Genomic DNA, 6,783 nt, shown 5'->3' on the forward strand with positions numbered 1-6,783 from the left:
TAAAAACCACCTAAGATATAATTATGGTTTTAAGAAATAATCATATTACAAAATGCTACATAAAATATTTGAAAGACATCCCAGATCATTCCCATTTTGTGCAGATTTATAAACTGATCTGTGATTATCCTCTCCAACCTTTTTAGTAGGAGCTAAAAGTTCATCTTTTCTGTCCCACAAAACAAAATGGAACAGGAATAAACATTATCGGGAGAACTGAGGAGGCACTTTTTCAGATCTGAAGACGAATTTTCAGTGGTAATGGGAAAATTACCACACTGGAAGCAGGTGTAGACATTTGCAGATCAAAGAAAACCAGCGACAGATCTAAATCGATTGAAAGCGTGCTTGTGAGGCTCTGTGAAGTCACCTGCGTGGACGCGTTATGCCCGGGACAGGTGGCAACCCCCGGGGCCACGTTAAGTGAGGCGCGTCCCAGCGAGCCCTGGAGGGAGGGGACATGCAGCCCGGGGAAACGTTTCAATTTCCTCTGGCGACGGAGAGTTTCTGAGTCAGTGTCGCATGGGTACAGAAAGATGGCCCCCCAGGCCACTGTGTTGTTAATATTATTTCCGATAAATCTGCTCTGTGGAGAGCTCTGATCAATTGTCTGACTCGTGTGAGCGCTCCTGGGGCAGACGCGAAACTCCCCCTGCCACCTGCTCATTGACTCCCCGGAGGACACCGAGCCCGTCGCGAAGACCAGCTTGACACAGCTGGTGAAGACGAGCTCCCGCATGTCTCACGCAGGGGCGCCAAGTTCAGAGCTTTGCCGACACATCACCCACAAAACTGAAAAAAAGAAAACTTCTAAGACTATGAAAGTGTCTAAAGGATATTCCACAAATTTAGGGTGTCACAGAGACATTCATGTTGATACATCACTAAATATTTGAAAACGCTGTGTCTCTTCTGAGAGCAGTTTCTATGACTGACAGCGTGCTCTGATTTATATAAAATCTTATTTATGAATAATATTTTCTGTTTTGAATAATATTTTCTGATGATGAAATAAGTAGATGCTTATTTCAGAATATCTAGAAACATTACAAAAATATAAAAAAGAAAAATATATCATCAAACAGTCCATTATGAATCAACAACCATGGTTAGCATCTTTGTTTTCCTCAAATCTCCTTTTTTCTGTGCAAAGACATACATATCTGAATGATTTTGTGATTCTGAAGTGTGACAGTGAACTGTAGGGTTTTCGTTTATGGGATCATGACTGTTTTATATTGTTACTAGAAAGCGATTTTAAATGACTGCTTAATATCTCAGTATTAGATACAGACTTGTTTATGGTATTTTGTTGGGGATAATGACGGTGTGATAATTCAACTTTAGATGTTTTCGCCTTTGGAGGTGCGTATTGGAGACATGTTCAGGGTTCAGATGACAATGGATTTGCTGGAAGAAACACAAGACACGAGTATGCTGATAGGACAAGTTTGCCAAAATGTCCGTAATTGTTGAAGCTGGAAGATCGAGTCCCATTCTCTGCAAATCTGCGTTTGCTGCAGTATTTATGTGACGGTGAGAATCCAACCTGATCCGTAAGTTCAGTCAATTATACTCATGCTTTAAGAAGAACTTTCTATTTTTTCATGTCTAGGAAGTCACTAATCTCTAGATAATGCACTAATTTCTAAAGTAAATTTTTTATTCTCTACTTGTTCCATTGACCTCCCTACCTTTGTATTAATACTGTGCCCCTTTAATGTGACAGATTTCCATTAAGGTTCGTCTGACGGGAGTAAGCCCCACGTCACCTGCCACTTGCTCTCCTGTTCCATCTCCACGAAGCGTCCTCTGGCTTCGCCTCTGAGCTTGGGCCTCTGCCTCCCATCTCTGTGTGGCTGGCGGCCCTTGGTGAAGTCTCTGGGGGCAGCAAATCCTCTCCCGCTCCTGGTTTTCTTCTGCCCTTCAGAGCGGCGTGGCCTTCTCTTCTCGACAGAAACATTGGTTGGGTAGCACTTGCTTTCAGTCTGCTCACAAGTGAACAAGCAGTGCTCTCCTCCTGCCCAGGGCTTGCCAGACGCCCAGACGTGCGGCGGGTGCCTGGCCTCAGTCTCCCCGTGCTCCGAGCAGCACCTCTGTTTCTACCCCTGGTGGTCTGTTGACTGCAGATGCTCCCCAGTCAAACCCGCAGCCCCGAGCATCCTTTCTGGAAATTCTTTTGGGCGGAGAAGGAATAGTCTCTGATTCCCCTTCTCCGGCTCTCTGCCGCTTTGGAGTATGAACTACAGTTGGGAAAAATTAAATCCCCCAAAACCAATACTCTTGCTACTCTGCTGGGGAGCGTTGTCTAAAAAGATCACAATTTCCAACAGTCACAAAACATCATCTGCCTGCCTGCCTCCTTTTCATTTCTGGGAGTTGCAGTTTTCCACGAGATTCTATCTGTTTAGTTTTGTTGTGAACGCGTTCTCACAGTTCGCAGCTTACAGCAACACGCAGTAATGGGTGCCCGGTCCAGCCGGCGACGTGCAGCTGGTTCTCTGAGCAGCGTTGCAGGTGGGGTGGGGAGGCCGTCTGCGGAAGCTGGTCTCCGCCAAACCCATTCCTGCTGCTGCAGGAGTTCATTCTTTATGGTGGCAGGACGGACGTCCCCACTTCCCTGCCGGCCGTCAGCAAGCTGTTGCTGCCACGCCCTTGCCACGCCGCGCCTCCGTGTTCAGAGCCGGACGCCTGGATCCTTCTGGCTTCCCCTTCCTTAACCAGCCAGAGAAAACCCATCCTAAGTGGCTCCTGTGAACAGGTCAGGCCCACCCAGGTAACCTCCTCATTTTACGTCCGGTGTGCTTTGCAATAGACATCGGTCATGGGACTGACCTCCATCCTATCCCCAGCCCCAGCCACGTTGTGCAGGATGAGCACGCGGGGGACGGGATCGCTGGGAACATGGTGGGATGGCACGTCCAACAGGAACGACGTTCTGGCAGGGTATCGGCTGGCGCTGCAAGTCGTTGTCACGAGCTCTGCCATTCTTGTGCACATCTTCATAAAGAGAGAAGAGCTGTGCAATGGTATCAATGCAGGCTGTCCAGGAAATACCTATTTCTTAAACTTTTTATTTTGAGATTACGGCAGAATCACATGCAGTTGTAAAGAAATAACACACCAGGGTTTTGGGGAAACACATGCCTAAATCCTTGTTCTTTCTGTTTTGCAACCTGCTCCCTATGTACCTGGGGCAAGGCGCTCCAAGCCCGCGTGCACGGAGTGGGGCGAGGTGGGGAGGAAATGTGAGTATAAAGAGAAGAATCCGTCCAAGTAAGACTTGCCACTGCCTGCTTCAGAGCTGCTGACCAAACGTCCCTTTAAACCGTAAGCTCCATGCGCATGTCAGACTACAAAGTTCCAGGAACAGGCGCTGTTTCCATCGATTGCGAGGCACACGGAGCCCAAACGGGACCCGCTGCTCAGGGAGAAGTGAGGGGAACTCTGCTCCGGCTTAGAGGACGTGTTTGCACTGCCATTTCCAAGGCTCTGCCATGGAGCAGCTGAATGGAAGCTCCCAATTATCCTGAAAATCAGTATGAGATCATTTTTCTCATTGTAAAAATGATGCAAATTAGATTTAGTGGTTTACTTAGTAAGTTTGAGAGAGGACAGAATAACATGGATAAATCTTCTGATATTTATTTCAGTATTTATGTTTCCATTCCAACTGCATAGCTGCCACAAATGTTATTGTCCTGTAACATTCTGAGAGTAAATAATTGTCTTTTCTGTGGAAAATTAGAACAATTACTAGATATGGTTCTTTGAAGGGAAAAGAAACAAACATAGCATTCTTTGGAATAAAAAAGACAGCTACATGAAAAATGACTAATTAAATAAAAACATTCAAGTTTATGAGTGTTACGAGAGCAAGGATCCCTGCCTGTTTTCCACCATGGTGTCTCTGGTACCGGACGCGGCATCCTGCCTGGTGGGCAGGTGTGTAATAATATGTGTGTATAGGGTGAATTGTGAAAGAAACAAAAATCTTTGAGAACAAGTTGTAACTATGTAGTAAAGATCTAATTAAAACACCAGAAGAGTTCATAAAATTTTCTCAATAAGATATACAAATATTTAACAAAATTATGGTCCACAATTATGCGATTTTATTCTGTTCTTTTTTTTAATTAAAATGAATAAAAGCCAGCATAGAAAATGCATTAAAAATCTTGTCCTTTTCAAATCTAATATATGAAGAGAAGAGCTTATTCGTAAACTTTTTGCTAATCCTTTGGACACAAAGTTCAATAGAAATTTAATTATTAATCATTTTAACGTGTGGACTTTGAGCCATAAAATTCTGACCTCCCATTTGGATTGTGTCTCACCCTGAAAGCATATCGAGTGATGGTCTCGTGGCTCTGGTCAGGCCAGGGGGGCTCACAATGGGTATCAATCACCGTGGGCACAGCTAGTGAGGAGCTGGAGTCCGTGTAGGGCCATTCATTTGGGGCTTATAGAAATGACCTTTAAATAAACTTGGGAGATTGGCAGTCACCTACTTACAGATGCTATTCTTTAGAAGAATTCAGTGATGTGCCTCGGTCAGTTTCCATGGAAACAGCCGTGCGATTATTTTTCCCCAGAAAGTCCTACCATCCTTATCCTTTTCTATCACAAACTAAAGATAAATTCTCAATAAGATTCATTGTTTTCATAACTGTGGAATGTATGCCTTGTAAGAAATACTTTAAAAAAAAAACCCTTTCCCTGTGAAGTCCAGTAAACGTATTTCTTAAGCTTTATCACGTTTGCTGCTGCTTAGACAGACTTGCCCGTGTACGGCAAATGGCAGAACTGTGAGGGGGAGCAAGACAGAGAAAACTGACACTGAGACAATTAAAACGCAGATTACTTGGGATTGATTTTCTTCTCCAGAACCTTCCCAGTGACAGAAAGTATCTCCTTTCATCACTGGTTCCAGGCTACTAATCTATTTTCAATGTTACTCTATCCCAAACAAAATAAATACTATGCAAACAAGAAGATCACATACTTGTTCGTTTTATTTAATGGACACAATATCCCCCAGCCCAGTTATAATACACTTGTGAACATATCTGGACTTGCCCAAGGAAAGCCATTCTCCTGGCTGAGTAGGGTGAGTGACCATTTATTTACTTACATTTATTACACCGTTACCTGTTCGTACACCAAAAGGCTCTGAGCAAATCCTTCCCCTGGAGAGCTGATTTCCTGTGGGGACCTTGGGAACCGACTGGGAGAATGAGAGGCACTAAGCAGACTGTGGACAGTAGAACGAGTGAACACAGAGCCCTGTCACTTCGGCTGTCCTTACCTGATGTGCAGAACTTAAAATGGGGTGACGGTGTATTATTTTATATCGTGCGGCCGATCCCTTCTGTCCCGGGAAGGAAAGAGGAGCTGAAACAGGTATCAGGGGGAAGAGGGGGCGCAGCTGCCCCAGGCTCCCGCGTGCAGGAGACAAGCATCACCACCCTCGGCAGGCCCGAGCACCATGTGTTTGGGGAAAATGCAAGCCCCCTGGCTCAGGCAGTGAGAAAGCGAGAAGGGGGTCCTCCAGGAGGCCAGAAAGCTGGGAAGGGGCTGCCTTGCGTTGAGGGAACTTGAAGTTCTTCAATCATTTGGACTTTATTCCAGGGGAGGTGCCGAGTGTTGGGTCTCTGGGAATTTCTGAGTGGCCTGAGGACGGTTTTCCTGCAGAAGGCATCTGGTTGCTGGTGGAAATGCAATTGCGTGACACGTGGACAGAGGCACAGTCAGGGCAGCGTGGACGTGCGGTGATAGGACTTGCACCAGGCTCAGGGCGGAGGAGATGGGGTCACATCCGTGGTTGTGATACATGTTGGGGCAAAGGTTGACGGAAATTGCTGATGGGTTAAACAGGGTGGGGTGAGGAGAAGAGAGGGGAAGGGGGCTTCTGGCTTCTCTGTCAACGATGGAGTGGCAGCAAAAGCCCCCGCTGGGACCCCAGTAACTTGTGCTTGAGGATGCGTGCCCCTCCAAGCCCCCGGCCACCGGGAGGGATCGACACAACGGACAAGCGGTGCTTCTGCGACGACTCCTCCGAAACCCTGACCCCTGCATTTCTGCCACACGGGCCACCAAGCCTTCCGTGTAAACTGATGTTTGTGGGAGAACAAACAGGCTCCAGGCTCCCTGAGGCTGAAGTGCACACACACACACACACACACACACACACACACAGAGCCGCAGGAGAAGCCGCCCAGCGTGTGAGGCAAAGTCACCGAGAACCCCTGCTTCTTGCCAAGAACGTACCCGTGACGAACATGACACTAGATGGTTCAGGGGATGGAGCTGATGCGAACGTTTTATACGTGAGTCTCCGAGACCCTCGTGGGCCGCTGGGAAGACTGAGCCACGGGCTTGTCTCCAACGGCAGAAGCAGAGCAAGTGCATAAGCTTTTCATCTGTTCACACCCTTCAGACACGATTTCAGGGTTTAAGAGAGCTCAGGGTCAAGCATGTTCGGCAGTTAAACTATATTCCATGGCGAGATTAGGGAGCATTTCAGACGAGTCGTGGTAACCGCAGCATCACCACAGTGGGGCGCCTGCGTGACCTTCTGCCCGGTCCGCGGTAACCCCGCAGGCAGCGCGGTGCACCCCTTGCCTCGGGAGGGTCTGAGGTCCGCACGGGGCGCCGCGGCTCTCCCAGCTCCAGCTTCCGCGGCTCAGCTGTTACAGAACAAAACTGTTTCTCTTTCTCTTTCTTTCTTTTTTCTTTCTTTCTTTCTTTCTTTCTTTCTTTCTTTCTTTCTTTCTTTCATCA

This window comes from Ursus americanus, chromosome 19 (genome assembly GCF_024610735.1).
Source record: "Ursus americanus isolate L20-20 chromosome 19, mUrsAme1.1.p, whole genome shotgun sequence".
In the NCBI taxonomy this organism is placed as follows: Eukaryota; Metazoa; Chordata; class Mammalia; order Carnivora; family Ursidae; genus Ursus; species Ursus americanus.